We start from the raw sequence: 8,262 nt of genomic DNA on the forward strand, positions 1-8,262 counted from the left end.
AAAAAAATGTGCTGGTTACTGAAAGATAGGTAAGAGGACTTGTGATAAATTACCAAGAAATTTAACTATTGTTTTGCATATTATATAAAAGAAACTTAGCTGATATGTCTACGGACTGTGGCAAGGGAAAAGTAGCTCAAAAAAGCAATTATTTTGTGATGTTTACAAATTTTGAATAGATTGTATGCAACTGGGAAACAAAAATATTTATGTCCTTCAATGAAGATAAACATTTCCAATTATTATCCTCATTAGGTGCAGGAGTGGTTGTGTGGTAAGAAGCTTGCTTCCCAACCACATGGTTTTGGGTTCAGTCCCACTGCATGGCACCTTGGGCAAGTATCTTCTACTATAGCCTCCTGGCCAACCAAAGCCTTGTGTGTGGAGGATTTGGTAGATGGAAACTGAAAGAAGCCTGTCGTGTATATATATATACATGTGTATGAGCTTATGAGAGGTAATGGTGTCAAGAAGACCCAAAGGTGTCAAGTAATGCTAAGTAAGTGCTATGGACAGACTATAGTTAAGCTCCAGGTTCGGTGGTTATGCGAATGTGGAGTCCAATGTAGATCATATATTAGCATGTGTATATATAAAAAATTAACAGAATGAGATAAAAATTCAAGGCTGTGAAAGATTTCAGAACATATAGAAATAGAAGGTCTTACAGCTGTTTCCGAGATATTTTATATATCCCTTCATCAGAGACATGGTCTATTTTCATTCCGCCACTTCACTCTCTATTTCATATCTTATCTAGAATAACTTGCTTAACCATTTTCTCACACTGTCTCTGATGAAGGGATATATAAAATATCCTGGAAACAGCTGTAAGACCTTCCATTTATAAATGTTCTGAAATCTTTCACAGCCTTGGATTTTTATCTCATTCTGTTAATTGCTTTTATAAATATATATATGTATATATTTGTGTGTATATATCTGTGTTTGTCTCCCTGCCATTGATTGACAACTGATGCTGGTGTGTTTACATCCTTACCTAGCAGTTTGGCAAAAGAGACCGATAGAATAGGTACTAGGCTTGTTCAACTAAAGGTGGTGCTCCAGCATGGCCACAGTCAAATAATTGAAACAAGTAAAAGAATAAAAGAATAAAAGAATTATCAGATTTTGTCAGCTCTCAGAAGGTTAAATATCATGGATTGTCATCTTAATCTTTCTTACGTTTTTCTACATTCAAAACAATATAAGCTTGTTCAGAGGATATTATTAAAATACGTAATTCTTGATTTTATTCTTCTTTCTCTTTAATTGTGTCTAACAAAATTTTCTTTTTTCCCCCTTTTTTTGTTTTTCTTTGTAGTACTTCATCTTGCTTTTGTATTCTGTTCATGGTATTCTCAGTCTTCTACATGCCAACATCTCAAAGGCTTGCAATCTGTTTAACGGAACTAATTTTCATTTCCAAATAATAGAGTGGACCTTATATTATCTTTTTCTGTTTTTTTTTTTTGTTATTATTTCTTGAGGATAATTTACTTGACATTTTTCAAATGACTTATTCCTTCTTTTGATTTCTATTTCACATTTCTTGTTTCTTGATTTCATATATTTTAGAATTAAGTTTCCACTAGCAATTTATTTTTCAAGAATTTAAAGTTGTCTTTTCTGAATTCTTCATGAAACTGGACAATAAATTTGCTTTTGAATGTCTGGTACCATGATGATGCTTATTTAGTTCTCCACCCTCATAGGGTCTTTGCTACATGGAAGGAAGTTAGTCATAGAAGTCTTGGTATAAATGGTTCAAAAGTGAATTTTGGATATTCAACCAATCATCTTCACTCTGCCAGATTATAGTGGATCTATTTCACTGTATTCTTTCCCCTTCATCGTGACCCCACCAAATTACTGTAGATTTGTCCTGGAGCCCCAATTTTTGATCATGCATTCAAACCCACCTTTCTTTATAATATATCAATGCTCAAATACCAAGCAATCATTAAAAAACATCAAGGTAACTGACTCCCATGAAGGCTTTTTCATTCTTAGAAATTACGTAGTTTACATTATTTAGTTTAAATTATGAGGGTTGAGTCCTTTGTTTTGATTCTCATCATGTCTGCATCTTTTTGACAATTTGATTTATGACAAACACAAAATCTCACTTTGCTATCCTTCAAATAACAACATGAAATCTGAATTTGCATAAATGCTCTTCTTTGTCTCTCCCTTGCTTCTTTTCTTTAATTCATGCTTACTGTCTGCTTTTTAGCTGGCAACATTCTCTCATTTCCAACATAAACTAATTCTAACCAGGAGATAGATGAAGCTCTACAACTGTGGAGAAGACTTGGATTGTTAATTCCAGAGTAGAGAAAATTGACTCAGACATTTCAGACCAAATTACAGTCAGCATGCATTTTCAACCCACTTTTTCATCAATTTCATCAATACTAAAGATGCTGCTCACTTTCTGTGAGTGCTAAATTTTCTGGAGATTGGGTTAAAGCTTGACTTGTGAAAAACATTGGTGGTTTACTTAGCTCAGACAGACTCCACATTTTCATTGCCTTCAGAGTTGGAACTGATGTATGTGGGTGATTGAGTTGTCATTGTGGCAACTCCCTTGATTCTAACAACTTTCATAGATTACCATGTTTACTGAATGTGTGTCACTTTTTTGTTACAACAAGGAAACATAACCTTTAAATGAGTTCTAACTAAGGTACATATCTCCTTGATTCTAGATCCAATTAGATTGTGCAAGGAGCAGAGGATGAGATCTGATGGACTTACTCTTTGCCATTAGGCAAGAGATGACTGCTTCATATTGGATGTCGTCATTAGCAACTCTTTTCCTTCATCACATGTCCTTAATGCTGTGGCAGAGATGGTAGTTGCAACATCTGTAACTGATTGAAATAAGACTATTGTATAAATTATATTTTATTAACACATGGCTTTTGAGGCATTCACTGAAGCTAGATTGCTGACAAGGAAGTTTTGTCTTCATTTAGCATCTATTCAGGAAGGTGCTTAGCTATTTGGATTGCTCTCAAAAACTTTTAGAGGGTGACACCAGTGTTTCCCTGGAGTGATATTATTGAGGGAGTGTACATACCTTCTTTTTTTTTGTATTGTGATTTCTTGTTTATTTTTTTATTATTTAAACATTTAAAAAAAAATTTGCCATTTTCTTACTGAAAAGGTTTTGTAAACCGTGCTAGTGATCTTCTTCATTAAATTATTGTTCTGAATTTGTATTATAATATTCTCAAATGAAATCAAAGATAACCCTTTTCTTTTGTAAAATTGTTTTGATAATATAGGCGTAGAAGTGGCTGTGTGGTAAGTAGCTTGCTTACCAATCACATGGTTCTGGGTTCAGTCCCACTTCGTGGTACCTGGAGCAAGTGTCTTCTACTACAGCCTCGGGCCGACCAAAGCCTTGTGAGTGGATTTGGTAGACGGAAACTGAAAGAAGCCCATCGTATATATGTATATATGTGTATGTGTATGTGTGAGTGTGTGTGTGTTTGTCCCACCAACATTGCTTGACAACTGATGCTGATGTGTTTACGTCCCCGTAACTTAGCGGTTTGGAAAAAGACACCGATAGAATAAGTACTAGGCTTACAAAGAATAAGTCCTGGGGCTGATTTGCTCGACTAAAGGCGGTGCTCCAGCATGGTCACAGTCAAATGACTGAAACAAGTAAAAGAGTAAAAGAGTAATCGATGCCTTCTTTTCAGGTTTTATGTGGTAAGAGAAGACTCTGCTTTTGGTTCATGTCAGCATATCTTTATACAGGAAGCATTAAGAAGCTAAATATGCAATAAGTAAAACAATAATAATCTTTTTCTTATTTTGGCCTATGGCCAACAATTTTAGGAGAAAGAGGTTTGTTGATTACATTGGTTTCAGTGCTCAGCTGGTATTTTATTGGTTCGAAAGGATGAAAGGGTAAGTTTAAATCTTACTGAAGTAATGATAAAAAAATTCCTTAGAATGTACACATTTTACTAAGGGGAGAATAGAATTGCTTAAGGTACTAAATAAATCAGAGCTGTCATGTTGATACTTTCCCAAAATTGCTCTGTGGAATTTATAAGGTTTATGTTGATAATGATGATATAAGGGAAGTAACTCTTAACGCCAAACCGTTCGACGGTCATAAGCAGTTGCTGCGGCTGGTTTGTTGTCGCTGTGGTCCAAACTCAGTCGTACTATCTACTAGAAATAACAGCCACATCTTCGAAAGAATATTTTTTAAAAAAGAAAACACTGGACAATATAGTCTTCGACAATCATGAAACACATGCTAACCTTGTATACATGAATGCTTTTGAAATGATGGTATAAGCATTTGTAATTTAGGTTGAAAGGTGGAAACATTAATCCTTTGGCCTTTTCCCCACAACTTTCGATTCAGTGTCATCAGAATGCAAGAAAGGAAGATGTTATCCCCAATAAGTGGAATGACAGTATCAATATAAACTGTTAAAACAACATAGAAGAAAGATGCACGAGAGGGAAGCAGTTATAGGAAGTCCAAGCTGACAACTTGAGTCATCAAAGTAGTTGAAGGTGTTTTGGTGAACTTGGCATAAAATAATGTTAACTCTGACAATATGTAATTTGGGTTTATACGAGACAAGTTATTAGCTACATACAAGCAGTGCTATTTTATTTAAACATTACAGAGTTTTGCTGAAGGTTAAATAGCAATGTAAACACAGTCTTTCTATGCAAAAAAGATAAAAGAAAGGAAGGAATGGAGTCTCCTGAAGAACTGTTTCCTGGTTTGTCAACTGCCCCCTCCCTCGAGAAGATGTACCTCGCTCCCTTCTCCAATTAATGGCATGGATCAACTGTTATGTAAAGTTACAATGAATTAGGCTAGATCATGGTTCTATATTTTGATGTGGAAAAGCATCTGCCAAGACCAGCAAACACTAGCAAATGTCAAGGAAGTTAAGTTTAGATGAATGACTACTGAGAAATCGTTCAAGCGATATATGACAATGTGGTCAGTTCTGGGAATATATTTAGTGAGGAAGCACTTTTAGTACCAAACAGCCTGAAGCTGCCTTTAGTTCTATGATACAATTTCCTGATTTAAAATGATTTAAATTCAAATCTTCCATATTTGGCATATGATCATAAGATAGCGAGTTCAATACCTGGTAGTGCATAGTGTCTTTGAGAAAGACACTATGTCACATTGCTCCAGTCAACTCAGCTGGCAAAATGAATTGTACCTGTATTTATGTTCTGTATGTCACTGAATGTCTTCGAGAACTTGAACTAAGGGTCTGTGTGCCTGTAGAGTGCTCAGCCACTTGCATGTTAGTTGATATTTATAGTCACTTAAATGTGAATGTTCCGTGAGAACAAACTAAACTGCAGTAGACACCATCTACATTTAAGTGGCTATAAATATTACCTCTTGGTCATAAAACTGCCTTTGTTGCTAATATATATATTTTTAAAAAGCTCACTTGCATATTAATTTTATGAGCAGGCTGTTCTACTGATCAGATAAACTGAAATCCTTGTCATTGTAACCAACAGAATGCCAGTTTTGTACATTGACACCTCATTACCACCATCTTTATCTCTTTCCAGCTGCCCCTGGTCATCCTTATATAATGTGGGGTAGCTATATATCTCCTCTACAGCAAGACACTTGTTTTTGTTCCTCTTTCATACTTTAGCCTCCCAACACCTGGCATAAAAGCACATCCATTGCTACTACATCCTCACTCAGTTGCAGAGGCTTTAATTTTTATGTCATGCAATTTACTTGACAACCTCATTAGTTCTAGTACCACAAAAAAACGTACTCAATACACCGTATAAAGTGATTAGCAATAGGAGGAGTACCCAGCAATAGAAACCATGCCAAAGCAGACAGTGAGACTTGACTCAGTTCTCCAGATCCTGTTGAACTGTCCAGCGTATGCTAGTGCTGGAGATGAGCATTAAATGCTGCTGCTGTTTTCTGTTACTGCTGATGATGATAAGGTCAGCAGCAGTAGACAGAGGTTCTGTTATCTAGGTGACCTAATTAGCAGTAGAGAAGTATGTTCTAAAAGTATAGTTGCTAGGATAAGAATAGGATGAAGAAAGCTCAGGAAGTTATTATCTCTGTTGATAACAAAAGTTCTTTCCCTCAGCATGTAAGGCAGATTGTACAATGTTTGTGTATGATGGAAGTTATGGAAGAGGAAGTCCTGAAGCAAAGTAGTAAAGGCTGATCTCAAGATGTTGCACTTTACACTGGAGATGATAAGCATTTCATTGTGCTTGAGTAGATTGGTTTATCATGGTGAAAGTGAGGTCCTAAAAGCATTATTTTTATGTGTATATTCACTGGGATCTGCCTCTGCACTCAGTTGGTCCCCATCAAGCTTTTCCTACCTTTCATGTTCCTAACAATCATCCCTCCATCACTCTGTTAACAACAGTACTATTCAGCAGATATAATCATTTGACAGCAGAATCTGTGCATATCCTTATTTTGCTGTCCACACTAGGCATCCCCCTCCTCCCACCCTACTTTTTCCTACCCACCTTGAAGGTCAACATGAGTAGTCATGTAGCTCCTCTAAAGCATGAAACCTGCTCTACCTTTATTTTTACCCCTTATTCTTGCAGCATAAAGTTACCCACTGGAGATTTGTAGTCTTGCAAGCTGCATGGTGACCTTACTAGTGCTGGTGGCATGAGAAAAGTGCCCAGAACACACTGTTAAATGGTTGGTGTTAGGAAGGGTATCTAGCTATAAAAACCATGCCAAAGTATTCACTGGAACACAATGTAGTTCTTGCACCCATTAGATCCTGTAAAACTGCCCAATCCCTTCCAGCATGGAACATAGATGTTAAATGATGATGATTTCACCTCCTCTATACTCCTCTCTCTGGAACCACTTCATTTAATATCCACCCCTCCTTCTCAGTATCATCTCTTCCCACTTTATTTTCCACTGATCATTTCTTTTTGTACCTCCAGTTATCTCTTCCTCTCCTCTGAGGTACATCTTAGGACAGCCATATCTCATTTTTAATATTCTCTCGCATCTGCTATCACTTTTAATACTCACTCATACTTACAATTAATGCCCACCCAACCTTTGTCTCCCTTGTACTAAAGCCACTGCTAAGCACTTCTAACCTCCATCCCTGTCCCTGTATATTTCTGTCTCCCTCCCAGCCCATACATCATTATCATATTCTCTGATCTATCTGCTGCTCTCTACCCTTCCTGTACTGTCTCATCATTTTCTCCATCCTGAGCTATTTCTCTTACCTTCCATACCACACTGATAATTACCATTGACCCCTTATGTGCAAGGGTGAAGATGAGGTCAGTGGTAAGTATCATTCACCTCCAACCCAATCTCTAAACATCCATCACTTTCCTCTCAAACTCTTTTGAACTTATCCATCCACTCCTCCAGATCCTTGTCCTGTACTCCTCTTATACTCATCTTCTTATATCCTGAGAGTAAGCTCTGATTCTTTCACCAATATCTTTATCTTCTTTCCAGAACACTCACCCACTCATATAATGCAGGGTAGCCATGTATCTCTTTTATAGCAAAACACCTGTTCTTGGCTTCTTTGGATCCTATAAAACCATCCAAACCCAAGCCTGCAAAGATGAGTGTTAAATGATGATGATGAAATATATTGCATTTAACACACACACACACACACATGCAAGCACATATGACAAGCTTCTAGTTTTTGTTTGCCAAATGAGACTGGAACCTGGTGCCACTCTCAAGCTTACCAGTTTGTCAAACTGTTTAACCCATGCCAGCATGAAAAGCAGATGCTGCTTGATGATGATGATGATGATGATCACAAGGGTGATGACACACACCGGATAGCATTGTGTCTGTCAATCAAATTTAACCCATATGGCTTTCATCTTTGCAAATCTATGACAGAAGACATTTACAAATGTTCCATGCAATGAGACTGAACCCAGTACCATGAAGTTGCAAAATTAACATTGAAACTACACACACATTATGTGCATCTTATATTCATTGCTATTAATGTTCTTCAAATTTCTTTGTTAGAATTTTCCAATGAAATAAAAGCAACACTGGTCTCATTTTTGCAAAAGATGCCTCAAATTTCATTCCGAGTTCCCAACAGAAATTGTTTTAGATTATGTCTTGTTAACCCTTGAAACAAATCTAAAATTAAATTCGCCACACAATTTCGACATGAATAACACAAGATTTGGATAAGTAACTAAATTAAAGGAAACGTCAATTAA

Source organism: Octopus sinensis, linkage group LG1 (assembly GCF_006345805.1).
Source record: "Octopus sinensis linkage group LG1, ASM634580v1, whole genome shotgun sequence".
NCBI lineage: Eukaryota > Metazoa > Mollusca > Cephalopoda > Octopoda > Octopodidae > Octopus > Octopus sinensis.